This window comes from Sus scrofa, chromosome 5 (genome assembly GCF_000003025.6).
Source record: "Sus scrofa isolate TJ Tabasco breed Duroc chromosome 5, Sscrofa11.1, whole genome shotgun sequence".
In the NCBI taxonomy this organism is placed as follows: Eukaryota; Metazoa; Chordata; class Mammalia; order Artiodactyla; family Suidae; genus Sus; species Sus scrofa.
In genome coordinates this window covers 34374343-34393506 of record NC_010447.5, presented here as the reverse complement: position 1 = coordinate 34393506, position 19164 = coordinate 34374343, and the positions used below count along the sequence as shown (strand labels likewise).

At 37.2% G+C, this 19164-nt stretch overlaps 1 long non-coding RNA gene across 21 annotated transcripts in view; it reads left to right on the top strand.

Moving 5' to 3' along the window:
• LOC102168027 overlaps positions 1-19164 on the top strand; it is a 209937-nt gene that overhangs the window by 33299 nt on the left and 157474 nt on the right. For all 21 annotated transcript variants that reach the window (XR_002344024.1, XR_002344023.1, XR_002344036.1 and 18 more), the window contains one exon: positions 9155-9296. This is a non-coding gene — a long non-coding RNA (uncharacterized LOC102168027). The remainder of the gene's footprint in view (positions 1-9154; positions 9297-19164) is intronic.

Here is a 19164-nt window from a genome sequence, read left to right as displayed (position 1 = left end):
GGAGTTCCCTTTGTGGCTCAGTGGAAATGACTAGTATCCATGAAGACATGGGTTCTATCCCTGGCCTTGCTCAGTGGGTTAAGGATCGGTATTGCCATGAGCTGTGCTGTAGGTCATAGACATGGCTCGGATCCCTGTTGCTGTGGCTGTGGTATAGGCCAGCAGCGATAGCTCCATTTAGACCCCTACCCCAGGAACTTCCTTATGCCTCAAGTTCAGCCCTAAAAAGAAAAAAAAAAAGTTCTCTCTAGTCTCTTCCCAGATCCAAGTTCTCTTTAAGACCCTCTTTCCCCACCCCAACTATCTGTAATAATTTTTTTCCTCTCTTGGAGCCCATATCTTTTTTTTTTTTTTTTTTTTTTTTTTTTGTCTTTTTACCATTTTCTTGGGCCGATCCCATGGCATATGGAGGGTCCCAGGCTAGGGGTCGAATTGGAGCTGTAGCCACCGGCCTACGCCAAAGCCACAGCAACGTGGGATCCGAGCTGCATCTGCAACCTACACCACAGCTCATGGCAATGCCGGATCCTTAATCCACTGAGCAAGGCCAGGGATCGAACCCGCAACCTCATGGTTCCTAGTTGGATTCGTCAACCACTGAGCCGCAACGGGAACTCCGGAGCCCATTTCTATACCTTTGATTCTGTGACACTCGAGTGGACATTCTAGCAATGGAATCTGTGCTGCAGTTGCCACCTGTGCCACAACTACAGCAGTGCTGGATCCTCAACCCCCTGCACCACACGGAAACTTCCTTCAGGGATTCTTTTCCTTGTAAAGAAGGACAGCTAATTTACCGGAGCTTTTCTTTGCTCAGTGACTGTTTTGAGTATTGTGTAGTCAGCCACAAGATGATAGTAGCAATAGTATCAGCAACAACCATGGGATTAAGTGCTTCCTATGGGCAGTCACTTAATTCTCACAATGACCCTGTAAAGTATTATCATATTTTACAAAGAAGGTAAGTAATTTGCCTGTGGTGGAAATGGCTAGCTGTCTACCCAGAATTCATGCTCCTCCTTCCCTAAACTGGAGTTTTCATTGAGAATTTACCCTTCATCACAGACTACATACATATTCATAACTGTCATATCTTTATAATATATCGATCCTTTATCATTATTGAAGTATCCCTTTTTGTCCCTAGTAACATTCTTTTTCTCAAAGTCTGTTTTGCCTGATGATAGTTAACAATTCTTGCTTTCTTGTGTTTAGTGTTTGCATGGGGTACCTTTATCTTTTTACTTTAAACCTATTTGTCTTGGTATTTAAAGCGCATCCCAAGATTCCCGTTGTGGCTCAGTGATTGATGAATCCAACTAGGATCCCTGAGGATGCGAGTTTGATCCCTGGCCTTGCTCAGTGGGTCAAGGATCTGGCATTGCCATGAGCTGTAGTGTAGGTTGCAGACGTGGCTCGGATCTGGCATTACTGTGGCTGAGGTGTAAGTCGGCAGCTGTAGCTCCTGGGAACTTCCATATGCCATAGGTGCAGCCCTAAAAAGCAAAAAAAAAAAAAAAAAATTGAAGTGCATCTCTTATAGACAGTATATAGTTAGTGCTTGATTTTTACTATTCTTATAATCTCTGCCCTCTGATTGGAGTGTTTACTTTGTTTGCTTTAATACAGTTTTTTAAATGGCTGTATTTAGAGCTGCCATTTTGCAGTTTTCTATTTATCTCATTGATTTTTTTTGTTGTTCTTCTGTTTCTCATTTCCTTCCTTCTTTTGTGTTAATTGAATATTTTTAAATATTTCATTTTGGAGTTCCTGTTGTGGTTCAGCAGGTTAAGAACCCAGCAATATCCATGAGGATGCAGCTTTGATCCCTGGCCTCTCTCGGTGAGTTAAGGATCCCGTGTTGCTGTGGTTGTGGCATAGGCCTGCAGCTGCAGCTCTGATTCTACCCCTAGCCTTGGAAGTTCTATATACTGCCGGCATGGCCCTAAAAAAGAAAAATAAAATAAAATGTTTCATTTTAATTCCTTTGGTGACTTTCTAATGGCCATTCTTTTCATTATTTAAGTTTTTCTAGGGTTTAAAAAAATGCATCTTTAACATATCCTAACCTACTTAGAGCTGTATTGAATTACTCCAGATAAAATATAGATAACCAGCAATAATACAATTCTGTTTACCCCTTTTCCTTAGTATAATTATTGTCATATACATTACATTTATGTTTGTTTTAATTCCATCAATACACTGGCTAATTTTTTCTTTAAAAAGTCGTATGTCCAGATACAGCTTAGATCCTGAGTGGCTGTGGCTGTGGTGTAGGCTGACAGCTGTAGCCCTGATTCAATCCCTACCCGGGAACTTCCGTATGCCCCGGGTGCGGCCTGAAAAAGCCAAAAAAAAAAAAAAAAAAAAAAAAGAAAAGAAAAGAAAAAGTCACATGTCTTTTAAAAAGAAAAAAATATATTTTTATACTTACCCATTTGTTTACTGTTTCTACTACTTAAGCATAATTCCACTATACAATCAAGAATATTGAAATATATGTATTTTTTAACCAGTAATTGCATAGGAATTTTATGGTCATAATTAGACGTGGGAATTTTTCTTAATGGCCACACCCACAGCATATAGAAGTTCCCAGGCTAAGAATCGAATCCGAGCTGCAGTTGTGACCTGTGCTGCAGCTATAGTAACACCAGATGCATTAACCCACTGTACTGGGTCAGGATTGAACTCATGCTTTTGCAGCAACCCAAGCTGCTGCAGTCAGATTCTTACTCCACTGCACCACAGCAGGAACTCTGAGAATGATTTTTTATAATCATGTTTTTCTCACTGTTTCTTGTAATTAAAATTTGAAATACTTTAAATATCTAAAAAGAGGAAGATCATTGCATAAACCCGCTGTATACATAGGACAGATAAGCACTTTTTTTAGGATATTGGTTAACTGAGACATATATATATAAAATTAATAGTTGACATTGTTATACTTTTAGGGAAAAATGAATAAAAGGAAATACACCTATCTATTAACAGTGATTCTCTCTGGCTAATGGATTATGTGTTTGGATTATTGCTTTTTGCTTATTTACACTTTTCTGTATTTTCTAAATTTTTACAACAATTTTTTTTAATAATCAGAAGAAAAATACAATGAGAAAGAATTCAAGATTAGGGAAGTCATGTTACATAAACACTGGTCAGGATCTTTGAAACTAATTAATCATGTATTAATAATAAATAATTTTCATAAATATATTTATCAACTTGAATTCAGGATAATGTATGTCTTTAGCTTGACAGATTCCTTTGGAGCATAGAATGTAAAAAGGCACACTGTGACAAGAGATATATGAATATATATAATTTACTATATTAAAGCTTATTCTCTTGGTAGGCTTTCCTTTGGTGGCGTGACTTAAAGAAAGAGTACTACAGGTTCCTAAGTGTCTCAAAGCATCTCCCTCACTAGTTGCATCAGCCCCTAAAATTCTTATAAAACAACTTCTTTTCTTTAAAATTCCTTTGTCTTTCTTCCTATGAAACTTACCTTATTTTGTCTAGAGAGGTAGCATCCATTGACACATAACCATTGGTTACTGTATCTGACTCAGGACATTCTGATGAAGAATATTTTGGAGTTTTGATAAAGATCTATAAAGATGACAAGAGCAGGGCAGTTCTAGGTGGGATTCTTAGTAGAGTGTCCTGGAAAGTTCAGTGGCAGGGTGAGAGTAGTGAGTACTTTATAGAGTTAGTAGGTAGGTAGAAGGGAGAGAGAATACAAAACATGGATGCAAGAATCAAAATGTATTTATTTAATGGGCTTATGTTCAGTTATTAAGCTTGTATTCTCCTTTACATGACATTTAGCAGCAACCATTTACACCATGGTCCCTTGCTGAGACAGCAAAGTCCTTTGTAAAATTTACAGTACTTTACCTAGGCAACGTATGCTTATTATTTTGCCCTTCACACCTTCAAATTTTAAAGAGTTGGCCTCAGTAATTAAAGAAATTAATACCCAACTAAAGGACACAGTAAGTGATCCATACCCAGGGAAAATACCTATACTAGTTAATCTAGGCCTTCTGGAGACTGTGCCTCTTCTCTCTTGGCTGTCACACCTGCTGTCAGTGCTTTATAATGGAATCTAATGTTTGTGGATGTTTATCCTAGATGCACATTTCAGAGGCTTTTAAGCTAAGTTGTATTGGCTGCCTCTCTTCAGTCTTCCATAGGATTGGTCCAAAGGAAGGAAGTCTTAAAAACACACACACACACAAAGTCAGGAATTCACAATACATAGAGATGTAATAAATTTGAATCTCTTTCATTGTACAGATGAAAAAATTCAAGTCTCAACAACCCGATTGTCTTACCCAAGATTATCAGTAATTAATAACAGAGAAAATTAGAAGCCAGGTCTCATAGCTGCAAATCTAATGGGTTTCCCACAATATCAAGCTGCCTCAAGAACAGGTATGATACACACCTTCAAAGCCAACAACATCAAAGTAAGGCAAAAAGTCTAAAGCAAGATCCTGCAAGTCTGGACATCAAACACTGGGAGAAAATGTATAAACATAAGGTGGAATAGAATCTCAAGCCATGTGGCTTTCTATAAAAATAGATTATATCAACTATACTAAATGATTTTTTTCCTCTTAAAACTGCTAAGCAAAAGAAAGGAATATGAGTTGCTATATATTTGGGCCCTGAGACATTTTTTTTTCCTAAGGGAGCAAAAATGAGGGTCTGCACTTAAGTAGTAGAAGGAAGATAACAATTTAACAAATGTTTAGGAGGTTAGATAAATAGAACTTGATTTTTGATTGGATATAAAGAGAGTGAGCAATAGGAAATACTCAATTTCTAATATGAGTGATTGAGTGGATGGGGTACCAACAATTAAGTGATTATAAAAGGAGGAATTGGACTAGGGAGAATACCATGAGTTTTGCTTTGAGCAAGTTGAGATTGAGGAAGTTATGTCATATCTGGTGGAGATTTTAGGAGGTAAATGGATATGAGTATGAAGCTTTTTTTAAATACCCAGATTTGTAGTCAACAACACATAGGTGTTGTTAGAATTATGACAATATTAAAAATCAAGTAGAATTAGGAAACGCAAGTAGAATTAGGGGAAATATGGACCAAGGATGGAAGCCAGGGTGAATTCTAACAAAAGTGTTTACATATGTAACAACTTCAAAACCTTGAGTCAACTCAAACCATAAACACACGATGCTATTTAAAACACCAACAACACAATATTAATTCTACTTCAGTGATGATTTTGGATCTATGTTATGTTGTCTTTTCTTACTTAGACTTTATATGGATCTATATCAAATATTTTAACAGGTATATTCTCACTCCCACTCCAGTTGAATTACCAGAATTTTAATTTTAACTTACATGTGCTTTCTTTCTTTTAGTTACTCTTTGAAAATAGAGAAATTCAGTAGCAAATAGAGATTTAAACTAATGCTGTCATATTCAAATCTATTATTTTGCTGATTGCTAGTTGTGGCTCTAAAATTTCTATGTTAGAAGGACCTGGGGAAGCAATCTTGCTGAAAGAAAGTGTGAAGACAACGTTTATATAGGACTTTTTTTTTTTTTTTTTACTGAGACTGAACATTTCTCTGGGGAAATTAGGGGTTGGTGAAAATTACGTGTGTATTGGAGGGAGCTAAATTTTCCATAGAGCCTCCACTTGGCCCCATCACTGCCCTTTCACATAATTAAATATGTGTTAATTAATATTTCCAGCTCATACTAAAATTAACCTTCTGTGGGAGTTCCCGTTGTGGCTTAGACATAGCATAAGCTGATGTAGTTAGATATCTGTGAAGATGCGGGTTCGTTCCCTGGCCTCACTCAGTAGGTTAAGTATCGGCGTTGCCACAAGCTGTGGTGTAGGTCGCAGATGTGGCTTGGATCTAGTGTTGCTGTGGCTGTGACATAGGCCAGCAGCTGCAATTCCTATTCGGGCCCCTCTACCAGAAACTTCCATGTGCCGTAGGTGTGGCCCTAAAAATAAATAAAATGAAGTAAAATAAAATAAACCCTCTATGTAGCTAACAAGTCAGTTTGAAAAATGTCTCCTGCAACTAAATTGTGCTGCACCCTATCTTCATCATGTATTTATTAACCATATATATACATACACACATACACACATATATATATATAAACCTCTGCAACAACCCAAGCTGCTAAAGTCAGATTTTTAACCCACTGTGCTGCAGTGGGAACGCCAACCTAACATTAAATTGATTAAATTACCTATCAGCATTCTATTCTTAGTACATCGAAGTTGCATTTTAAGAGCACTGTGGTAGAACTCTAAAGTACGATCATCTATGCAAAAATATAGCTTTGCTTTATGCCACTGCTGGCTCTCAGTCTTTGTATTGTAGATATAAAATATTTACATAACCACCTAAATCCTTTGTGAAAAGAGTCAGAGTACAAATTAAAATTAGTAAATATGCATTCTGATTCTGAATAATAAAATAAACTATGTATCACTGAGTATAAGTATATGAATACTCTTATAAATTGAGTGATATATTATGATGATATATTATGATGTTAGTGTTGCAAGTTTATGTTATATAAATGTGAAGGAGTATTAAGGAAAACAGAACAAATTTTAAAAAATAAAATAATGACATATTCTGTGTGTGTATATCAATTAACAGTAATTCAGCTATACTTCATTGATTTGAAGAATTAAAACAGTTAGTTTCTTTGGCACAGTTTTCTTCCCAAGAGTAATGTAAGCATTTAAAAATCTAGTTTGTCATATAGTTATTGTTAACTTTGGAAAAAGCAGAGGCAGTATCTCTTATGTATATACCTATTCCAAATACAGCTTTACAGAAGGCAAATTTGCCTGGAATCCTTGCAATGAATACAATTAAGTTGAAGCTTAATGAAATCGAGGAGGTTTTCAATGCCCAGGTTCATGATCAAAACAGTGTTTATTGTGATATTCTGAGAATGGTCAATGCATGGCCTGCACATAGCACAAAAGATGATGTTAAAGGAGTAAAGCAGTGGCAGTAATTACTTTGCACAAAGACTGGTTTCTTTCAGAGAATACGAAAGAAAGGGCATTTTATATCAATAGAGTCTTTGCAAATTTACAGCAGAAATAGTAAATTGCATCTTGTAGGAGCTCAAAGCTGGTGCTTTAAAAAAATGTAATTTAGGAAAAAGAAAGACATATAACAAGAACAGGCAATAAGAAGAGAGACATAATAAGGCTCAGGTTTGGAGAAAAGATATATATTATTCTTTGTCATAAAAGATTAGAGTTTAGGCGTTAAAGCTGAGGTTTTCGTTAATAAGATAGATGATTGTATTAGCTGGTATATCTTAGGAAATTTAGCTAGTATTTCTTAGGAATTTCTTGGGAGATTTTCACAAAATATGTTGTTACTGACTCGTAATGTTTATGAGAATCTCCCCTACAGAGAGATGTTAAAGCATTCTTTGGTCTGAGTTTTCTGACTTCAAATTGAAAAGGAGCCTTACAAGGTATGAATATGAAGTTTAAGGATAACTAAAAGTGAAAAATCTGAGAAGAACGGCTAAAGAGAATTTCAAGATCCTGAGATATTTAGAGATGTCATTTCCAAAAAAAAAAGATGCCATTTCCTCCTCCACCCTCCTCTCTCCTCATTTACAGAACATAAATAATCCCAAAAAAGACCAAGAAAAGTATAATTGAGATTCAAAGAATAGCAAAATAATGCTAGAAGGGGAAAAAGAACTAAGCATTTTTCATTCAGATATATGTAGTAATTTTCTTGAGTCTATCATACACATAGGTTTTATTTGTGTCATCTTATGAAAACCAGACCACATAAATGACCAAGAAATCCAGGCAGGTATTTGTGAAACAATCTTGATAGAGTTTCTGAGTTTAAATATGTGCTTTCACTTAATATACTTTCTAGCAATATATAGGACATCTATAGTAAATTATAGCTTTAATATTGGTTGACTTGGGGGGTAACATTTGTATACCTGTGTTATTTCTTACTTTGTTTTCAATTTTAAATAATAGCTGTTTTCAATCGTGATATGGTTTACTTTTATTTTTTTAAGTAATTATATGTATTCATAATATTATTTACATATTATGTAAACTTTATATTTATAATTACTCTTTGTTCTTATTATAAAAAGGACTCTAAGGTGTTAATTCTTAAAATGTTAATTAGCCTGATTTTTCTGAATGCCAATAGATGTTCTTCCATCTCTATTTTATGTTCTCCTGTGCTCTCTGTAGCCATCTCTTGCTACTCGTATTCTTTGTTTCCCTGCCCTACTGAATCACATTGGAATGGCCTTGCCTAAGACGTCATGAGTTCAAACACAGTATATCTAGATTTGGCAAGAGCTGTGAATAATATTTTCATTTAAAAAAATCAAACAATTTCTAGAGAATCTAATTTAGAGCAACATTCTCTGGAATGGACATTCAGCACACAGGGTTGTGCAAGATGATCCATGGAGTATGTGATGGCAGTAGCAACTCCCAAAGCTTCCCTTTGGTGCTAATCTCTGGGTGCACCAGCATCCCTTTTGGTTTCCCTAACTTTGCCTATATCTCTCTAGGTAGTCTGTTATAATCTTCCTTTGAACTGAGTTAAATTCTCCTTCCTGGACCTTGGTTGGCAAAGCCGGTCTTTTTAACTTCTTTGAGCCACACCTATTTATTTATTTTTTAATTTATTTTATTTGGGGGGGGATGGGGAGCTGTACTTACGGCATGTGGAAGTTCCTAGGCCAGGGATTGAACCTGTGCCACAACAGCAACCCAAGCCACTTCAGTGACAATGCTGGATCTTTAACCCACAGTGCCACAAGGGAACTCTACACATCTCTTTCATTTATGAAATGAGGAAAATAATACCTCCTTCATATATGTTTTTATAAGGAGATTATAAATGGATATCATGGAAAATAGCATTTGAATTGATATTTAGCTCTGGTATAGTTGACTAGTCCCTATTGAATCAAATAACAATCATAGAATCCTAACAAAATATTAAACTCCAGCTTCTGATGGAATTGGATAATAACACAAAGCTGGCAGACACTCAGGGAAGTTAATACTCAGATGAAGGGAACAGCACTCAGTGAGTTTCTCATTTTTACCTTTTAGACTTGGGGCAGATCCCAGTCTTCACCATATGGGAATGCTAAAAATCCAATAGAAAACCTGTAGTCTTGCTGCCTAAAGAACCAGAGAACAAGAATTTGGGGCAACTATAGCCACTAGAATTGAGAGAAGAAATACAAAAAAGGTAAGTTCCAGAAAGAGAGAGCCCTAAATTCTATGTTTAAATTCTTCAAAGTTTTTGTTTTTAATAAACTTTATTGGAATATAGATGACTTACAATGTTATATTATAAACTCTTCCCAAATTTTTGGCTGACCCCTGAATCACAGCTGTATGAGGCAGACTCAGGCAAGCCAACAACTAAAACTAAAAGAACAGTGCTGAAATTTAAGCTGCTGCCTATTGCAAGAGAGAGTTTGTAACTTAAGGCCAAGTTAAATGTCTATTAAAACAATCAACACTTTTCAGAGAAATATCATTTCTACAATATATAATTCATAGTGTCTAAAATACAATCCATAGTTACTTAACTTAAAAAAAAAAAAACAGGAAACATGAACAATTTTAAAGAGAAAAGGCAATTATTGAAGCCTGAGCTCTAAGAAAGCACTGATGTTTGATGTATCAGACAAGGATTTTAAAGCAACTGTTACAACTGTGCTCAAGGATGTAAAGAATATGCTCATAATGAATGAAAAGATAAATCAGGGAAATAGGAGCTTCTACAGAATTCTGGATAATGTGCAATATCTGAAATGAAAATATTCACTGAATGGGATTATCACAAAATGAATATGATAAAATAAAAAATTAATGAACTCAAAGATAGGTCAATAGAAAGTATATAACTTGAAGAACATAGAGAAAAGATTGAAAAACTAAACAGCTGCAAGGAACTGAAGAATAATATCCAAAGGTCTAACATTGTTTAAATGGAATCTCAGAAGAAGTGAAGAGAGATAATGCAACTGAACAAATATGTGGAGAAATAATAGCTGATATTTTCTCAATTTGGTGAAAGAAAGAAATTTATAGCGTCTGGAATCTCAGAAAGCCTCAAAAACAGGACAAGTCTAAAGAAAAGCTACATCCAGTCACATCAGAGTCAAACTTCTGAAAGCCAAAGGTGAAGAGAAAATCTTGAAAGAAAGCTGAGTAAAATGACACATTGTATACAGGGCAGCAATTTATTTATTTATTTTTGTCTTTTTAGGGCTACTCATGTGGCATATGGAAGTTCCCAGGATAGGAGTCAAATTGGAGCTGCAGCTGACAGCTACAGCTACGCAGGATCCAAGCCACATCTGTGACCTACACCACAGTTCACGGCAATGTCTGATTCTTAACCCCCTGAGCAGGGCCAGGGATCAAACCCACCTCATCATGGATACTAGTCAAGTTTGTTACCTCTGAGCCACAGCAGGAACTCCAAGGGCAGCCATTTAAATGACTGCTAACTCCTCCTCAGTAACAATGAGGCTAGAAAGCAAAGGAACAATATCTTTAAAAAGTGCTAAAAAATAAAATAAATCCAGAAAACCCAGATTTCTGTACTCAAAAAAAAAAAAAAAAAAAAAATGCCTTCAATGCATGAAGGCAAAATAAGCACATTTTTAGGGAAAAAAAAAAGCAAAACAAGAGAATACATTTCCAGCAGATGTGTGCTGCAAGAAATGCAAAAGGAAGTTCTTCAGGCAGATGGAAAATGATAATAGATGGAAATTTATTTAGATCTTTAGGAAAGAAGAACTTTTTAAATGGTAAATATGTGGGTAGATAAGTATTTCCTAGCAATCGACATGAAAATAATGTCTCTATGTAGTGTTACTTAAAATAATGTGTATAAATACATGTGAAAGAGTATTAAATGAGAAGTTCCAGGCAGACCCCGGGATACAGAGTACCTTGGAGAGTGTGCACATTCCAAAGGATATAGTAATCCAGATGCAAGTTTTCACAGGAAATAGCTAAGAATAAGTTAGATTATTCACCCATGTTAAGAGTATAAGAGGTTTGGATTTTTGGAAGATTGAAGAGATTTTTGAGGACGATTAACTTAGAGAGAGTTATACTGTGATATGATTACCAGCCTCTGTCATTCAAAGGGATTGGGGTAAGGGTTCTGGCACTCATGTCCATGAAAACGGCTTCAGTGGAGCCAGCCATTTAGACAGCTTGATATAGTTTAAGGGCATAATGGATTTATTCTAATTAATTGATTGATTAATATTTATTAAGATTTATATACAGAAATATTCACCTTTTTTTAGGTCAGCAGTCCTGTGAGCTTTGACAAACATATACAGTCGTATAAATAACACCACATCATTATCCCCCCAGATTCCCTTGTGCCCCTTTGTAGTCAGCTCCCTCTCCATACTCCCAGCCACTAACACACACTGATTTGATATTTGTTTTGTATTTTACAGAATTTCATTAAATAGAATCACATAGTATGTAACTTTTCTTGTCTGCCTTCTTTCAGTTAATATATTACTTTTGAGATTCATTCATGTTGTTGTATATATCAGAAGTTTTATGGATGAATTTGTTCTGTTCCCCGGTCGATAGATTTGAGGGTTGCTCCCAGTTTTTGGCAATTACGAATAAAGCTGTTTTAAGTGTTTGCTTACAGATCTCTTTTGTGATCATGTCTTCATTTCTCTGGGGCTAGAAGTGGTATTTCTGGGACAATATGTTAAGTGTGTATTTAACTTTATTGGATTACTGTTTGACTCTACTGGGGAAATTTGTAAGATGGGTTGGTCAACAGCTTTAGCAGCAGAATGAAGGAGAGCTGTCTGCCCTCTCAGAGTACGCTGGGATAAGGAATACATGTGTGCTTGCAGTAAACCAGATAGCTTTTGTATTAGTTATGTATTACTACTAAAAAAACTAATAAAATAAAATAAAAACAGTATTTATTTGCTTACAATTCTGTGTGGGCAGGGCTCAGGGCTGGCTTGTCTGTGTTGTGTTGGCTGGAGTGTCTCTGCTTTGTGATGCTGAAAGATGTAAAATGCCTTCATTCCCATCTCTGGCACTTCACCTCCGTGGCTGGAATGCCTAGAGTCTGGCTAAGCCTCTCTTTCCAGCTGAATAATGGGACTATTTTATGTGATGACAGACTCCAAAAGGGTAAAAACAAAAACAAAAACAGACAACAAAAAAACCCAGAAGCTGTAACATCTCTTCAAGTCCAGGCCTGGGAGTCACATAGCATCACTTTTGCTGCATTTCATTGGGACCATTGTGCTTTAAAACGAAGGAAAAGTGACTCCAGTTCTTTATGGGAGGGATGGAAAACTTGCATTGCAAAAATAAAATGGAATGAAGGACAAATGTTAAAACTAGCTGTAAAGGCAGTCTGCCTCAACCAGCATTACGTTTGTACTAGATTCTGTTGAAAATGCTATTTCAGAGGGCAGGAAATGAAAGTATGCTGCAGGATTCTGGGAGCCAGGAGAGAGTAATTAACTGCCAGAATAACATCCATCCATGCAGATCAAAGGAACTGAAGTTGAGAGGTGCTTAACAGAGTTGGAGATTTCCAAAGAACTGATAAATATATCCCATGGGAAGAAAAGTCAAAGTTACATATCTTCCCATCCCAGGGAACACTAAGTCACTTTACAACAGTAATAATCATATAAGAACTTCCTCATTCCTCTTATGTCTTCTCCTTTTTTTTTTTTTTTTTTTGTCTTTTTGTTCTAGGGCTGCACCCGCGGCATATGGAGGTTCTAGTTCCCAGGCTAGGGGGCTAGGGATCTAATCGGAGCTGTAGCCACCGGCCTACACCAAAGCCACAGCAAAGCCATGTCTTCGACCTACACCACAGCTCAGGGTGATGCCAGATCCTTAACCCACTGAGGAAGGCCAGGGATCGAACCCGCAACTTCATGGTTCCTAGTCAGATTCGTTAACCACTGAGCCATGATGAGAACTCCTCTCTTGTGTCTTCTTCTTTCCCCATCCCAACTTCAACTGGTAGAAACAGGAAATCAGAAACCATAGCTAATAAACTAAAGGAGGAGTTCCCGTCGTGACTCAGTGGTTAACGAATCTGACTAGAACCATGAGGTTGCAGGTTTGATCCCTGCCCTTGCTCAGTGGGTTAAGGATCCAGCGTTGCCGTGAGCTGTGGTGTAGGTCGCAGACGCGGCTCGGATCCTGCGTTGCTGTGACTCTGGTGTAGGTCGGCAGCTACAGCTCCGATTAGACCCCTAGCCTGGGAACCTCCATATGCCACGGGAGTGGCCCTAGAAATGGCAAAAAGCCAAAAATAAAAAAATAATAAAAAATAAATAATAAACTAAGGGAAAGGATCAGGCAAGAAAGGAGGACTGAGCTCACTCCCAACCTGCATGGGTCCAGCCTGCAGCAGGCCCTTGTTGGGAGAGGCAAGAATTTTCCAATATTAAAACAATTTTGGCATTTTTATTATTACCTATTATTGGACATTTATAATAACTGTACTCAGACTGTGTTTTTGACATAATGTGATTATAGAACTTAACCTAAGGGTGGCCAGGAAAAAAATGGGGGCCTGCCTGAATTAATCCAAGGACAGGACAAAGAACTCACATTGAAAAGCTTAAAAAGTGGGAAACACAGATAACATTTTTTAAATACTAGTTATATGGGAAAATGAATGATATGTGAATTTTCATGACAGAAAATCATTTAGGGAGTTCCCTTTGTGGCTCAGTGATTTAGAATCCAACTAGTATCCATGAGGATGTGGGTTTGATCCCTGGTCTCTCTCAGTGGGTTAAGGATCTGGTGTTCATATTTTACCTGGCAGGGTGAAACAGACTTAGGGTTTGAGAGAGGATGCTCTCTTCTAAACTTCAGTTAGCACAAATCAGTTGATTAGATTAGCCCAGAGTTAGCTAAAAATATCCATTCTAAAAGAGTGAGGTAGTAAAATGGGCACATTTCAGTGGAGGAGCAACACATGATCATAACCATCTAAGAATAAATAGCTCAACAAGCTTTCATTCTATTTATGCCCAACAGAAGGTGGCTGCGTCCCTAAGATGCCTCCCACCGGATGGTGACTTCTCAGTTCATTTTTAACTACCTGCAAAATCATGACACATGGCTCTGACCTCCTTTCATTGTAGAATTCACCTTTTGTTTCAGCAGTATGTTACTATAACTTCTGATTTCCATTTGGTCAAAAAAGTTCTTTAAAAGGCAAGAAGTCAAAGTCACAGGCAGACACATGTGCACACAAATATATTTAGTCTTATAAACAGCTTAATCTTCATGATCCATCTGTAATTATAGGCAATTGATTTTTTGTTTCAGACAAGGTTTCCTACATAATAGCAGTTATCTCTGTTGACTCAAGAAATGAAAGCTGATTTTAAATTATTCTAAAGAAAACATAATTATGAAGGCAAATTGAAAGTTCTCCATATACAGAGCATTCTAAAGTTGATATAAAATTCCTTGGAATATCCGTACCAATCCTCATTTCCCACATCTCCCTTTGTTAGTATTTATGATTGAGAATTGACAATAGTTATACTAAGCCTCTAGGATAATCAGGGTAAGACTTTTCAGTAATAAGGAGTCACTAGGAGCTTAGCCACCACTCTAATCAATTACTTTGTTTTGCCAGAATTTATGATGACACACTGCTCCCTTAAAGTTAGCCAGGGGCAGACATCTTACAAGTAGATGCTGCTGGTAGAAAGAGGTGTGGAGCCAGTAGAAGGATCAGGATCTGCTCATCATCACTCCTGGGAAAATAATTCACAATAACCCAAGGGTGGTCTATTTTATCATTTTCTTTTTTTTGCCTTTTTGCCTTTTTGCCATTTCTTGGGCTGCTCCCACAGCATATGGAGGTTCCCAGGCTAGGGGTCAAATCGGAGCTATAGCTGCCAGCCTATGCCAGAGCCAGAGCAACACGGGATCTGAGCCGCGTCTGCGACCTACACCACAGCTCGCGGCAACGCTGGATCATCAACCCACTGAGCAAGGTGAGCGATTGAACCCACAACCTCATGGTTCTTAGTTGGATTCATTAACCACTGCGCCACGATGGGAACTCCTATTTTATCATTTTCTTGGATGCAATTTAGCAAATGTTTTGGAGAAATGAAATGTCCTGCTCTGCCATTAAGTATAAGTTCATCTCAGCTGTTTTGATCTTTATTTACCAGGGTGAGCTGATTACCAGGGTGATACTGAGTACAATAAATAAGTAAGGGGAAAGTGATATGTATGTGTGAAAAATAACATTAGTTTTCAAAGAATTAAAATTTTATGATAATCACTAAATGATAATAATCACTCTCAACATCATATGGGGAACTTTTTGTCACTGCATACTTTTTTTTTTTTGTCTTTTTTGCCTTTTCTAGGGCCGCTCCCATGGCATACAGAGGTTCTCAGGCTAGAGGTCTAATTGGAATTGTAGCCTCCGGCGCATACCAGAGCCACAGCAACTCAGGATCCGAGCCGTGTCTGTGACCTACACCACAGCTCAGGGCAATGCCGGATCCTTAACCCACTGAGCGAGGCCAGGGATCGAACCCACAACCTCATGGTTCCTATTTGGGATTCATTAACTACTGAGCCACAACAGGAACTCCTATTGCTGCATACTTTTTAAATTTTCAGATTTTATAGCATTGGGCATTATAACTATTACCCCAAAAAATGTGAAGTCGGAAAGAACATTTAACAATGACCGGTCCAGCATCCTAATTTTACATATGAGGAAACTAAAGCCCACATAGATTGGGTGACTTTCCCAAGGACATAGAGTGGCTTATGGCAGAAGCTCATACCAGACATGCTTCCATATCTTCTGATTCTTAGTTTTGCTGTCTTCCTACTACCGTGAACACAAATATTTACTTCTATATTGAAAATTAAATTTATGGAGTTCCTGCCACGGCACAACAGGATTGGTGGCATCTGTGTAGTAGCACTAGGACACATGTTGGATCCCCGGCTGGCAAGATATGGCGTTGTCACAGTTGTGGCATGGGTTGCTACTGCAGCTTAGATCTGATCCCAGCCTAGGAACTCCACATGCCACGGGGTAGCCAAAAAAGAAAAAAAAATATTTAAATTTGTGCATATAGTTAAAATTATACTGAAAAAGTCTCATTTTTAAACTCATTAAAATCACCTACAGTGCTGTTTACCAACACCAGACTACAACCCAGATCAATTGCATCACAACTTCTGGGGATGAGATCCCAGCATCGCTAGTTTTTAAAGCTCCCCAGGTGATTCCAACAAGCAGCCAAGTTTGAGAATCACTGTATGAGAATAATTATTATGAAAAATATGTGTCCTTGGCCTAACTCCCTAGTTCTACTTCCTATAGCAGTTGTCCTCAAAGTTTGGACCTAGAATCAACATCATTGGCATCACCAGTGAGCTTGTTAGAAATGCATATTCATTATCTACCCCAACCCACTGGATCAGAATTTCTGAGGAAGCAGTTCAGTAAACTGTGATCCTTACTCATGTTAAAAGTAGGGATTTGAGAATTTCTAACATATGGCTACCATTTTTTACTATTTTTAGCAATATCCTCTCTATTTACCCCCAATCCGGAATAATATTCATAATCCTACTTCTTGATCTGACAGTTTTTTCTTTCTTTCTGGCCACGATACACAGTGGCTTGATGTGGGTTCTCAGATACCGGACCAGGGATTGAACTCAGGCCGCAGCAGTGCAACTCACGCTGCAGCAGTGAAGGTACCAAGTCGCAACCACTGGACCACCAAGGAAGTCCCTTGATCTGACAGTTTTCTACTTCATCTATTGACTTGCTCTATGACAAATAAGGATTTATTTAGTTCTTTGTACCTTTTCTCCTTTTCCTTATCCCTGTAGTACAGTTACATCTCATTTTTTGCTAAATCAGTCTATGTTAATGTAAATATTAATACCATAAAAATATTGTTTCCTGCAAAGCTAGTACTTATTGTTCTTTCTGAGATCAATAATTGCTTGGTTTGTTTATTGGTTTTCTCTGTATCTATTCTTAATTTTTTACACACTCCACTATCTCTGTTATATATACTAATGTAATTTTCAAATATCCAACTCTGAGATATTCCAGATGTTCAATCTATTTGGAAACCTATGCCTTCATCCCTCCATCCTCCTCCTCTGATCTGAATCTGAACTGGTTATTCTCTGGGGTCTGCTATACAGCTGACATTCTAGAACATGGCTTCATCCTTGACTACTTTCTCTCCCACTACATCCAGTCTGTAGACAAATCTACTGCCTCTACCTTCAAAACTTATCTAGAATCTGATCTGTTCTCTCAACCACCTCTGCTCCCATCTTGCTTAAGCCACCGTCATCTCTCTCCTAAACGACTGAAAGTGGCTCTTTAATCTTTCCACCCATCAATTTAACAATATAGCGCATATCATGTCTCATGTATTTAGAGTGGAGTGCAAATAAAGAAAGGAGCTATGTGCTGTATGGGAAAATGTTTGTTTCTTTCTGTGCGTGTGAGTGGGTGGGATGAACATACTATGGGTATGAGAATTTCATGTATCTTCTCACTGATTACTTTGTAGTAGATCAAGTTATGGGAAACCAAAAAACATTTATACAGTGAATATTTACTATGCACTGTGAGGATATATAAGTAGAATATGTTATTTTGGCCATGAAAATTCACAGATTTCTACAGGAGATAAAACATGTACACACATTATACAGAAAGGAAAAAAAAAGTTTGATTATATCTTAGAAAGTCAGACAGAGATGGAGAGAGAAACTACCATTCTTTAATCAGAAAGACTCTGTAGAGAATTCAGGATTTGAGTTAGGATATAAAATATGGTAATATTTTCTACGATACCTTTTAAAATTGAACCTCACAAAATCAAATACCTCGGAATACACCTGACCAAGGAGGTAAAGGACCTATATGCCGAGAACTATAAAACTTTAATCAAAGAAATCAAAGAAGATGTAAAGAAATGGAAAGATATTCCATGTTCATGGATTGGAAAAATCAATATTGTAAAAATGGCCATACTACCCAAAGCAATCTATAGATTCAATGCAATCCCTATCAAATGACCCATGACATTTTTCACAGAACTAGAACAAACAATCCAAACATTTATATGGAACCACAAAAGACCCAGAATCGCCAAAGCAATCCTGAGAAACAAAAACCAAGCAGGAGGCATAACTCTCCCAGACTTCAAGAAATACTACAAAGCCACAGTCATCAAAACAGTTTGGTACTGGTATCAAAACAGACAGACAGATGAATGGAACAGAATAGAGAATCCGGAAATAAACCCTGACACCTATGGTCAATTAATCTTTGACAAGGGAGGCAAGAACATAAAATGGGAAAAAGAAAGTCTATTCAGCAAGCATTGCTGGGAAACCTGGACAGCTGCATGCAAAGCAATGAAACTAGAACACACCCTCACGCCATGCACAAAAATAAACTCCAAATGGCTGAAAGACTTAAATATACGACAGGACACCATCAAACTCCTAGAAGAAAACATAGGCAAAACACTCTCTGACATCAACATCATGAATATTTTCTCAGGTCAGTCTCCCAAAGCAATAGAAATTAGAGCAAAAATAAACCCATGGGACCTCATCAAACTGAAAAGCTTTTGCACAGCAAAGGAAACCAAAAAGAAAACAAAAAGACAACTTACAGAATGGGAGAAAATAGTTTCAAATGATGCAACTGACAAGGGCTTAATCTCTAGAATATAAAAACAACTTATACAACCCAACAGCAAAAAAACCAATCAATCAATGGAAAAATGGGCAAAAGACCTGAATAGACATTTCTCCAAAGAAGATATACAGATGGCCAACAAACACATGAAAAAATGCTCAACATCCCTGATTATAAGAGAAATGCAAATCAAAATTACCATGAGATACCACCTCACACCAGTCAGAATGGCCATCATTAATAAATCCACAAATAACAAGTGCTGGAGGGGCTGTGGAGAAAAGGGAACCCTCCTGCACTGTTGGTGGGAATGTCAACTGGTACAGCCACTATG